Source organism: Pleurodeles waltl, chromosome 8 (genome assembly GCF_031143425.1).
Source record: "Pleurodeles waltl isolate 20211129_DDA chromosome 8, aPleWal1.hap1.20221129, whole genome shotgun sequence".
In the NCBI taxonomy this organism is placed as follows: domain Eukaryota; kingdom Metazoa; phylum Chordata; class Amphibia; order Caudata; family Salamandridae; genus Pleurodeles; species Pleurodeles waltl.
Window position 1 is genome coordinate 198,749,785 of NC_090447.1, and position 13,281 is coordinate 198,763,065.

The window sequence follows — 13,281 nt, forward strand, 5'->3', positions numbered from 1 at the left end:
GTATGAGTTGTAAATCAAAACTATTCTTGCATCTTGAATTGCTACTTGTCAATTCTTTGCATCAAGTCAGCAGCTTTAACTCCAGAACGTTCACTGAACCACTTCTACATATGAAACTTCCACATAACTATATAAACATTCTATGTTAACTTCACACAAGAGAGACCAGTCCAGATGTCACACATCTACCTTACAACGGAAGCAAACTCGCAAAAAATATTTGTGTTCAAACATAGGTGTGTAAAGGATAAACGATTTAGCTTTCATGGTGAATTTCTGATATGTGGGAAATGATGAAAGCTTTCGTATCTAGAAACCAATGAGTGTAACTGCTTCGCTGAATCTCTGCAAACGCTGAGATATGATGTATGTCTGACAAACTAACACAGCCATACACAACAAATACAACTTACTTCTCAAGGGTATATTGTTAGACAGGACGAGGACTCCTAGAGAAATTACCTAGTTGAAATGTTGTCGACAAACTAATATTGCGTAGCTTGATTTGGGTAAAGACTCCCTTAAAAAACAATTGGTAATTAATAATTGCAAGGAGTTGCTGCCTCTAGCAACATGTTGGGCATGCTGACACCCTCTCCCGGAATGGCTGTAAAAATTGACAACAATCATGTGCAATGCAATAGGTCTCGCATTAGCGAAAGTTAGAGCTGTTGGCATTGTAATTGATACTGACAACCACGCATTTGGGACCGTATAAATATTTATCCATGCAGCACATTAAACTTTTATCAGTAATACACTGTGTTTGTGCATTCCTTCATACAACTGGCATTAGACTGTAAAGTGCTAAACAGCCCCTACGGAGCACCAAGGTAAAACTAACATTTGGAACAATTACCATGCTTCAGCCCTTTGAGAGCATAGCATATTACACATTTACAGGCTGAGCAGGGCTGTCCAGGGCTGTCAGAATACTATTACAAACAAGGCCCTTATAACACAAACTCCTCTCAGCTGTAAAAACAAAGGTTTCAGCTACGAGAGAATTTAAATATGCTTTGAATGGTGAAAGATGTTATGGCTATTGAGCTGCCTCTCACCTAGTGTGGCCCACATGATGGTCTGAACAGAAAGAACACATCGTTCTGGATGTTTTGGTGGTGGTCCCGTTGCCCTAGGACCACCACAGGCTGAGATATAGCTAAGAATGTGTTGTAAAAGGAATGCCTGCAAAGCATTATTGGGTGAGTTTCCCAGAGCTCAGTGAACATTGTAGTATTGGCTCTCCCACTGCGCGGGAAAGCTGCTGTTGACTCCTTCCTGGGTTGATTTCATGCTATATAAAGCAACACAATAAAGTACAAAACTCACGCACAACACAACTACTTGTTATTACTGATTATGTAAAGTAAGGACCGAGTGATGGCAAATGCGAAAAACTAACCACACACGTGAACACAAGTGCTGAGTGACAAACACAAGAGGCAGGAAACAAAGAAAAACAGTCCATTCAAACAAAAGAAAAATCCTCCAGGTGTAATTAAACTGAACTTGGCCGGTGCTCCTCAGCCAAGTGCAGGAAGTGACCTATCGACTGCCAAACCAGTTATGAGGCAGCACAACAATAGCAATACTGAGTTTAACCTATTGTAAGTGACAGGCAGGCGGGAGCAAATGCCTTTACTCCATCCAACAGGTCTTGCAGAGAGCGCATGCTCGCTGTCTAGGCTCAACCTAAAAATATCAGCAGTGATTAGGGCGGGACATCTACCATTAAGATGGAATGAAAAGGATTTTCAATGAACAAGAACAGCTGGGTGCAGACATTGTAAAAGGACAAGAAATGCCAGAACACTTTGTTTAATTTCTCTTCAAACATTTAAGAATGTGACTTGGAAGCAATGAATTTGTTAGTTTTCTTTTGCCTCTGCACATTAAAAGTACATTAGCCTAATATAACATTAGAATTACTGTTGCACAGACCTGAATGTTTAGAGGAAGGCCAAGGCAGTGAATATAGATTATTTGTAATTCCTTAAATAATTAAACAGTGCAACTGCTTTTCAAAACTGTAAAACCCAACTCGACCAAAAATGCAGATCTAAACAGTGGTCTAACATTAGTTAAAGACCATTTGCACAAGTACTGCTTATGATTTCATGGGAACAGTTATAAGTGCCAAAGCATATATTTGGGCCCAATATTTTTGCTAAAGACATTTGCTACTTTTTTTTGTGAACTGACAAATAGGTAGGTTAATCTGTACAACACTCAAAACATTGAAAAGGTCTTATTTCAGCACAAGAAATGCTTTCATGGTTAAAAGTGACCGCCCACAAATTACTTTGTGAAAATAGTGAGCTTTTTGTGCCCCGGACGAGCATCTTCTTGATTAGAGAAATACACTTCAGCTTTCCAGAAAGGAAGGAATTGTGGGCTAATGAATTCAAAGCAGGTTCCGTCTGAATGGAATTCTTGCTATCATTTGTCTGCAGAACAAAAAAAACAATTTTGTCAAGATTTATCCTTGGTGAGAAGTGAGAGTAGTGTGTCAAGTTCAGGCAGCACAAGTATCATTGACAAAAAAGTATTGTAGGAAGTTGGCTTTGTATATACTATCTCAAAGTGAGAGATAGTGCGCACAGAGTCCAAGGGTTCCCCTTAGAGGTTGATAGTGGCAATGATAGATAATACTAATGCTCTATTTGTGGTAGTGTGGTCGAGCAGTAGGCTTATCAGAGGGTAGTGTGAAGCATTTGTTGTACACACAGGCAATAAATGAGAACACACACTCAAAGACTTAACTCCAGGCCAATTGGTTTTTATATATAAAAATATCATTTTCTTAATTTATTTTAGAACCACAAGTTCCAGAATTCAAGTAAATACATAAATTGTAAGGTACTTGGCATAGGTAAGTATAGAACTTTGAAGTAAAACAGTAAGTTACACAGTTTGGGCAAAAATGGCAATAAGCTATTTTGAAAGTGGACACTGCAAAAATGAACAGTTCCTTGGGGAGGTAAGTACAAGTTAGTTTAGCAGGTAAGTAAAGCACTTACAAGTTCAGTCTCTGGGGCTAAGGCAGCCCACCGTTGGGGGTTTAAGTTAACCCCAAACACCCAGCACCAGCAACACCGGGCTGGTCAGGTGCAGAGGTCAAAGTAGGGCCCAAATAACATAGGTGCCTATGGAGACTAGGGGTCTCCGTTTCCAGTCTGCTAGCAGGTAAGTACCTGTGTCCTCAGGGAGCAGACCAGGGGAGTTTTTGGAGCACTGGGGGGTTCACAAAGAGGCACACAAAATACGCCCTCAGTGGTACAGGGGCGGCCGGGTGCAGTGTGCAAAGTAGGTGTTGGGTTTAGTATTGAAATCAATGGAGGGACCCGGGGGACACTCTGGCGATGCAGGCAGGGCACAGGGGGCTTCCCGGGCCAGCCACTGACTGGGCAACAATGAGGGCTGCCTGCTGGTCACTCCTCCACCGGTAGTTGGTTTCTCTCGGGCCTGGGGGCTGCGGGTGCAGTGCTTCTTCCAGGCGTCGGGTTTTTTGTTACTGGGCAGTCGCGGTCAGGTGAGCCTCTGGATTCTCCCTGCAGGTGTCACCGTGGGGGTGCAGGGAAGTCGTCTCAGGGTGTCCACGTTGTGAGAGTCGCCTGGGGTCCTCGCTGCAGTGTTGGTGTCTCTGGACATGAACCGGGGGCGTCGGGTGCAGAGTGTTGGGGACTCATGCTTCCGAAGTGAGGCTGGAGTCCCTTTAAAGATTGTTTCTTCTTTGTAGATTAGACAGAGCCACTGTCCATGGGAGTTTCTTGGTCCTTTGGGTTGAAGGGCAGTCCTCTGAGTCAGCAGAGGTCGCTGGTCCACTGGATGCGTCGCTGTTGCAGGTTCTTTGAGTCTGGAGACAAGCCGGTAGGGCTGGGCCCAAGTCAATTGTTGGCTCCGTCGTCTCTGCGGGGCTTACAGGTCAGCAGTCCTTCTTCTTGTTCAGGTCGTCAGGAAATCTAAAATCCTGGGTTCAGGGCAGTGCTTAATTTGTGCTTGTTGTTTCCGGTGCGGAGCACTGGCACTTATTTTTGAGGGTCGGCGCTTATTCTTCTGCCTCAAGCATTTGCTGCGAGCAAAAGACACATATAGGAAAGACGGAGGAAGAGAAAAACGAAAAAGCATCACAACGCGAGAAAGCAGAAAGTTGCAAAAGTGATCTGAACGGCAGGGAGTGGCTTTAAATGGACTGAAGAGGCCCGAGATAGCTTCAGGATTACGCTGCCTCAGTATTCCCTGTTCCCATATTTAATTGCAGCAGCCCCGTGTTTGAGAGGAAGGCTTTGAGCACCGGCACGTTTTTATTTACAAATTAAGCACTGGTTCTGGGTTGCCCCTAACTACAATGGCTACTGTCCTTGAGGGCAGCTACACCCACCTTGTGCTCCCTCCCTTTGGGGAGGGGAGCACATCCCTATCCCTATCCCTATTGGCATAAATCCTCCAAAACAAGATGGAGGAATTTCCAAGGTGGGGTTCACTTCAGCTCTGGTCACCTTAGGGGTGGACCTGGCTGAGGGGGTGACTCCTCCTTGTTTTTCTCATTATCTCCTCAGACTTGCTGCCAAAAGTGGGGGCTGTGTCTGGGGGGGTGGGCATCTCCACTAGCTGGAGTACCCTGGGGCATTGTAACAGGAAGCCTGGGCCTTTGAGGCTCACTGCCAGGTTTTACAGTTCCTGCAGGGGGGAGGTGTGAAGCACCTGCACCCAGTGCAGGCTTTGTTTCTGGCCCCAGAGAGCACAAAGGCTTTCACCCCAGGGGGTCAGAAACTCATCTCTCAGTGGCAGGCTGGCACAGACCAGTCAGTCCTGCACTGAAGGATTGGGTAAAATACAGGGGGCATTTCTAAGATGCCCTCTGTGTGCATTTTTTAATACATCCAGCACTGGCATCAGTGTGGGTTTATTATTATTTGATATTAAACTTCTCAGTGTTCACTGTAGCCATGATGTACTGTGGAGTTTGTTTTGACAAACTCCCAGACCATATACTTAATATGACCACACTGTACTTACAATGCCTAAGAATGGAGTTAGGCACTGTAGGGGCATATTGCTCATGCAGATATGCCCTCACCTGGGGTATAGTGCACCCTGCCATGGGCTTTAAGGCCTGCTAGAGTGATGACTTACCTGTACCACAGGCAGTTTTTGTGTGCATGGCACCCAACGGGGGATGCCATGTCGACTTTGCCTTTTTCTCCCCACCAACACACACAGGGGGCCATTCTGACCTCGGCGGTAAAAGGCGCTTACCGCCGGTCAGAAGACCGCCATAACACCACCGCGGTAAACCGCCATGGTCATTCTGAGCTGCAAGTGGCAAACCGCCAAAAACTCGACAACAACAAAAGTCCGCCACACCAACGGCCAGCGAAAAACTGGCGATGACCAAACCTCCACCGTCACGCCAACAGAGATACGCCCATGCTATTCCGACCCACAAATCCCTGCAGCGGTCTTTCAACTGCGGTATTCCATTGGCGGTACACACCGCCGAGCTCAAAATACACACACTCTTACAAAACGCAGCCACATTGGACAATTCAAAATACACACACCTGAGACACATACACACACCACTCCCACACACCCATTACAATATAAAACACACACCCACATCACCCACAAACCCTTACGACCACAATTGCGACTGAAGGCCAGAGAGAGACAGCACAGAATAGAGTACACCATCACACAGAGGCAAATCACAACATCACCCACACAATATCCACGCACAAAACACCATACACCACCACACTCACCACACTCTACAACACATACACCACCCCTCACCTCATCCACACCACCCCATGGCACCCCAAAGACACCCCAGGTTTTCGGACGCAGAACTCAGGGTCATCGTGGAGGAAATAGTTCGGGTAGAGCCCCAGCTCTTCGGGACACAGGTGCAGCACACCACCATTGCCAGGAAGATGGAGCTATGGCAAAGAATAGTGGACAGGGTCAACGCTGTGGGACAGCATCCACGAAATCGGGACGACATCAGGAAGCGGTGGAACGACCTACGGGGGAAGGTGCGTTCCATGGTATCAAGGCACAACATTGCGGTGCAGAAGACTGGCGGCGGACCCCCACCTACTCCCCCAGAATTTACAGCATGGGAGGAGCAAGTCTTGCACATCCTGCATCCTGAGGGCCTCGCAGGAGTAGCTGGAGGAATGGACTCTGGTAAGTCAAATCTTCACTACTTCATTCCCCCCACCACACCTGCATGCCAAATCATACCCCCACCCTCACCCCCACCCCCATCACACCAACTCCTTGCAAATGGCTCACCATCACAACCCACCCATCCCAACACCCAGCCCTGCATGCGTCCACAAAGCATGGACACCCAGCACCAAAGCATGCCCACTGCACATACCCATATCCCCCACAAGCCACCGTCACAACAGCCCCCACAAGGGAATGCCAGCACTGGGGTCCACGGCCACCCACCCATTGCACACTATGGCACACACAGAAGCAATAACCATACTCTTATACCCCTGCAGGACCCGAACTCCACCACACCGCCCAGGAGGGTCCAGAAATGTCCATCCCACCCCCAGAAGAGGCCCCCAGTGATGACAGCAGCTCTGTCTCCCTGGACCCAGATGACCAGCTCGGCCCATCGGGGACCTCGGGACAGTCGGTTCCCCTCACACAGACACAGGCCACAGCAGACCTACCCCCCTCTGGGAACACCAGCACAGCTCCCACCCAGCGGGCCCATGCCTCTGTCTCCAGGACACGTCAATCAGCGGTGTGCCCACCACTACAGGGCACCCAGGTTGACCCACCACCCCAACAACAGCAGGGACCTGGGGGCAGTGGTAGTGGGCACACGGTCCAGGGGACAGAGGCCCAGGGAAACAGGGGCACTGGGAGGGCTGCTGTGCGACAGGGGGGGGACAGGCCCAGGGAACCGACTCTCTACGAGGCCCTCTCCTCCATCATGGGAGCATATTACCGCTCCCAGGAGACGATGGCTACGGTACTGGCCAGGTTCCAGGAGATCCAGGTACTGCAGGAGGAACAGTACATGGGGTTCAGGGAAGAACTCCGAGCCATTAGTTCCGCAATGGGGACCATCGTCGTGGCTCTTACCCAGATTGTCACCACATTGCGGGACCATGTGGCACCACAAAGGGCCCCTGTCACTAGTATGGACCAGGAGCAGCCTACCACCTCCGCCGGCGCTAGTGGACAGGAGGCCCCCACACAGCAACAGGCCACCAGAACCCCACCTCCTGCAGAAGAAGAACCACCCCGCAAGCGGTACCTGAGATCTAGGAAGAAGACGAAGTAGGATGCCAAGACCCCTGCCAGCAAAGGATACCCGTTGATGTCATCCCACTGTCCCACATTGTCACCCTGTCCAACCTTGAACTGCCCCTGTTCCATCCTTCCACAGGCATATGGACAATGCACCTGTGAGACTAAAAAGCTGGACTCTGCCATGGACATTACTCCACCATCACCCATCACCGATTTTCAACCATGTCCCTAAATTTAGCACTTAAATAAAATCACTTATTGCTCTAAAATTATCTGGAGTCTGCTTGTATTTTGAACAAATGTATTAGACATAACGGTGCCAAAATGATCAGTTACATTGTGATGACAACATACCACTGTCAGACAGCTGTAGTCCATGGGCAAACAAAGCAGAGGTCACGCAGTGGGGCCCACATCTCTGAAAACGGAAGGGAAAGTCACAACTCAGTTAACATAAACTGGGGGGAAACACAGACAGTAGAGAGGCAGGAGACTGTAAGTACATGTAAAATGGCGGTGTTGATTCGTACCTGTGTGTTATTGAAAATACTGTTGTATCACTGTGTCCCTGTTGTCTGTGTCGTCCCCATCGTCTTCCTCCTCTTCACTCTCCACAGGCTCCACAGCTGCCACAACACCACCCTCTGGACCAACCTCCTGCAGGAAAGGCACCTGGCGTCGCAAAGCCAGGTTGTGAAGCACACAGCAGGCCACGATGATCTGGCACACCTTCTTTGGTGAGTACATTAGGGATCCACCTGTCATATGCATGCACCTAAACCTGGCCTTCAGGAGGCCGAAGGTTCGCTCGATCACCCTCCTAGTCCGCCCATGGGCCTCATTGTACTGTTCCTCTGCCCTGGTCCGGGGATTCCTCACTGGGGTCAGTAGCCACGACAGGTTGGGGTAACCAGAGTCACCAATTAGCCACACACGGTGTCTCTGTAGCTGTTCCATCACATAAGGGATGCTGCTATTTCGCATGATGTACGCGTCATGCACTGACCCAGGGAACTTGGCATTTACATGGGAGATGTACTGGTCAGCCAAACAGACCACCTGGACATTCATAGAATGATAACTTTTTCTGTTCCTGTACACCTGTTCACTTTCACTGGGGGGAACCAAAGCCACATGGGTCCCATCAATGGCACCAATGATGTTGGGAATATGTCCAAGGGCATAGAAATCACCCTTCACTGTAGCCAAATCGCCCACCTCAGGGAAAATGATGTAGCTCCGCATGTATTTCATCAGGGCAGACAACACTCTGGACAAAACCTTAGAAAACATAGGCTGAGACATCCATGAGGAAATGGCCACTGTTGTTTGGAATGATCCACTTGCCAAAAAATGGAGTACTGACAGAACCTGCACCAGAGGGGGAATCCCTGTGGGTTGGCGAATGGGTGACATCAGGTCTGGCTCCAGCTGGGCACACAGTTCCTGTATAGTGGCTCGGTCAAGTCTGTATGTCAGTATGACATGTCTTTCTTCTATTGTCGACAAGGTCCACCAGCGGTCTGTACACGGGAACATTCCTCCATCTCCTCGCAAGTCCCAGCGGACGGTGCCTAGGAAGGACAACATGGAGCACAGAGTCAAGCAAACCACAGGTACGTTCCCACAGCTTGCACAGTACACGAATCGCTATGCATTGAATGGCTTGTATGAGTGGCAATGCAAGGCCTAGGCCTGTGTGACGCAGTAGAAATTAAGCCATGTGGGCCCTTGAAATGGCGGCTGCCTGACCTGTGAAGTGTGACAATGGGATGTGAGGTCAATGCGATGGCGTGGCACACCGTGGCGGTAGGCGGTCGAAGACCGCGGCGCAAAGCCACATTGGTTAACATAGAACCCTATGGGTTTCAGGAGCCAATGACGAAGTGCGCCGGCGGTCGCGGGACGCACCGCTGCGGTACGCACCGCCGCGGGTGTGACCGCCATTTTCTCTCAGCTTAATCACTCGAGACCTGATCATCCACAGGAGAGGACCTATACTGCAAGTGCTGCTGTGACCTCGGTCTGGAAGAGACAATGGCTGCTGCGACTGGGGAAAGGGCCCCTGCCTTCACTTCTGAAGAATTGGAGAAACTCGTGGATGGGGTCCTCCCCCAGTATGCGCTACTCTACGGTCCTCCAGACCAACAGGTTAGTGCACTGAGACCATGCTTGGTGGGCAATGCCTGGGTTGAGTGGGGTGAATGAACGAAGGTGCGGAGGGGAGCGTATGAGGCATGCATCAAACCACAGATGAGAGCATGTGCCACATGGCAAGGGTGGGGATGGGGGGACACTCACATCGAGCATGCAGAAAATGTTGATATTTTGTTTTCTCTCCATGTACGTGTCACATAGGTCAGCGCCCATCAGAAAGTCGACATTTGGTGTGCCATCGCCAAGGACGTACGGACCCTGGGGGTCCACAAAAGACGGGGCACCCACTGCCGCAAGAGGTGGGAGGACATCCGCTGCGGGAGCAGAAAGACCGCGGAGGCTCTGCTGGGGATGTCCTCCCAACGTAGGAGGGGTGCCACTCGTCTGTTGACCCCCCTGATGTCTCGGATCCTGGCGGTGGCCTACCCAGATTTGGATGGGCGCGTGAGGACATCACAGCAGACACAAGGGGGTGAGTACAAGCACATTCTGCTATCTTAGCGCGCAGTGGAGGTGTCTGGGTGGGGGAGGAGGGATGTGGGTATCCCTAGGCCAGGGCGATTTCTGTAGGCTAGTCCCCTCCGTAAGGCATGGCCCTGTGCCCCCGCCCTCAAGGTCTGTAGGGTGCCAAGTACAGCTATCCATGGCCTTGTGTCACCTATGTGTGCAGATGTCGTCCATTGGCTTGTAGGCCAAGTCTCACTGATTGAGTAGTGTACCCCAAGTGCGCGGCGCAGTGCAGGGGGCTTCTGTGTCTGTCCTCTCTGCCAACTGTGTTGCCAATGCATGCACTCAACATGTCTTTATTTCTCCCCCCCCCCTTTTTTTATCTGCTCTTCCTGTTCATGTGTGCATTAGCATCATCTGGCGGAGGAGAAGTGGCATTGGAGCACAAGGGAGCTGCATCTCACATGGCCCCAGAGGGCCATGCAACGGACTCTGATTTCACCAGTGAGACGGGGGGTGAGGGGGGCTCCACAACGGGGACACGTGGAGACATCAGCGACACCGACACGTCCTCGGAAGGGAGCTCCCTTGTGGTGGCGGCAACATCCGTGCCCACCGCAACTACAGGTACAGCCGCCACCCAGCGCACCAGCTCCGCCCTCCAAGCAGCCCCTCAGCGTTCGCCCTGTGCCCGGTCGCACACCAAGGCGGGCATCTCCTTCGCCCCAGGCACCTCAGGCCCTGCCCCAGTTACCCCTGCTGCCCTCAGTGAGGAGGTCATTGACCTCCTCCGGACGCTCATTGTTGGGCAGTCTACCCTTTTGAATGCCATCCAGGGGGTGGAAAGGGAGGTGCATCGGAGCAATGCATACCTGGAGGGCATTAATTCGGGTCAGGCTGCCCATCAGCGATCGTTCAACGCTCTGGCCTCAGCACTGACGGCAGCCATTGTCCCTGTCTCCTGCCTCCCTCCTCCAACTCCCTCCACCCAGTCCCACTCCCCTGCCCCTCTGCCTATCCCAGACACACCTACAGACCAGCCTGCACGCACCTCAACACCCAAGGTCAGCTCATCCAAACATAAGCACCACACATCCCACAAGCATTCACACAAGCAACATCCACATGCAGACATACCAACAGCCACTGCCTCCTCTGTGTCCCCCTCCTCCTCGTCTCCCTCCTCCCTCCCTGTGACGTCTCCACTCACACTTGCATGCACCACTTCATCAGCCACTACGTCCATCACCAGCACACCCACCAGAACACTCCGCACACGTGCAGTCACCACCCCCACTGCCATTTACACGTCCCCTGTGTCCTCTCCCAGTGTGTCTGTCACCCCCTCTTCCAAACCACACAAACGCAGGCAGCCGCCCACCCAACAGCCATCCACCTCACGACAGCCTCCGTCACAAGCACCTGCACCCAACGACAGCACACTTGACTCTCCTACAACCACATCCTCTTCCTCCACTCCCATACCCACTGCACCTACCCTTCCCATTGCTCCTAAAAAGTTTTTCCTCTCCAAACTTAACCTCTTTCCATCACCTGACCCACCCCCTCCATCTCGTAAAAGTCCAATCAGCACCTCAGCCAGTACAAGCCCTGGACCTACAAGGACCATAGTCCAGGGATATTGGAGTCCACCACCTTCGAGGGCAGCTACATTGGCCAGCAGCAAAGGGACAGCCAGCCCACCCTCTGGGAAGAGATCCAAAAAAGGCAAGGGCCGGCGCGAGAGGTCAGAGACGGCAGCCTCCACAGGCACCACCCTGGCACCGTCAGGAAGTGGGGTGCCACCTGGCACATCTCCAAAGGGAGGCAAGGAACACAGAGGATCAGGCAAGGATGGCAAGGGCAGCACGGCCGACAAGTCCGGCAGCAGGCGAGCTGCCCAGGAGGGCCCCACCAGACCCATTCCGGGGGTGAAGGAGGACACCCACGGGCACGGAACACCAGCACAGGAGGGCCCCGCAAGCGAGAAGTCGGATGGCGAGTGAACACCATATATTGGCCAGATCTGGTGCCCTGGAGACACATGTGAAGAACCGCTGAACAGGGCCCCGCCGTCTCAAGCACCGCTGAACAGGGCCCTTCAAGACAAGCACCGCTGAACAGGGCACCGCCGTCTCAAGCACCGCTGAACAGGGCCCTTCAAGACAAGCACCGCTGAACAGGGCCCCGCCGTCTCAAGCACCGCTGAACAGGGCCCTTCAAGACAAGCACCGCTGAACAGGGCCCTTCAAGACAAGCACCGCTGAACAGGGCCCGCCGTCTCAAGCACCGCTGAACAGGGCCCTTCAAGACAAGCACCGCTGAACAGGGCCCTTCAAGACAAGCACCGCTGAACAGGGCACCGCAGTCTCAAGAACCGCTGAACAGGGCCCTTCAAGACAAGCACCGCTGAACAGGGCCCTTCAAGACAAGCACCGCTGAACAGGGCACCGCCGTCTCATGCACCGCTGAACAGGGCCCTTCAAGACAAGCACCGCTGAACAGGGCCCCACCGTCTCAAGCACCGCTGAACAGGGCCTTCAAGACAAGCACCGCTGAACAGGGCACCGCCGTCTCAAGAACCACTGAACAGGGCCCTTCAAGACAAGCACCGCTGAACAGGGCCCCGCCGTCTCAAGCACCTCTGGACAGGGCCTTTCAAGACAAGCACCCCTGAACAGGGCCCTTCAAGACAAGCACCGCTGAACAGGGCACCGCCGTCTCAAGAACCGCTGAACAGGGCCCTTCAAGACAAGCACTGCTGAACAGGGCACCGCCGTCTCAAGCACCGCTGAACACGGCCCTTCAAGACAACCACCGCTGAACAGGGCACCGCTGTCTCAAGCACCGCTGAACAGGGTCCTTCAAGACAAGCACCGCTGAACAGGGCCCCGCTGTCTCAAGCACCGCTGAACAGGGCCCTTCAAGACAAGCACTGCTGAACAGGGCCCTTCAAGACAAGCACCGCTGAACAGGGCACCGCCATCTCTGCACTGCTCCGCCCTTCCTCTCAAGCACCGCTCCGCTGGGCCCTTCCTCTCAGGCACCGCTCCGCCGGGCCCCGCCGTCTCTGCAACGCTCCGCTGGGCCCTTCAACTCAAGCACCGCTCCGCTGGGCCCTTCCTCTCAGGCACCGCTCCGCTGGGCCCCGCCGTCTCTGCACCGCTCTGCTGGGCCCTTCAACTCAAGCACCGCTCCGCTGGGCCCTTCCTCTCAGGCACCGCTCCGCTGGGCCCCGCCGTCTCTGCACCGCTCCGCTGGGCCCTTCAACTCAAGCACTGCTCCGCTGGGCCCTTCCTCTCAAGCACCGCTCCGCTGGGCCCTTCCTCTCAGTCGCTGCTCCGCTGGGCCCCGCCGTCTCTGCACTGCTCCGCTGGGCCCTTCAAC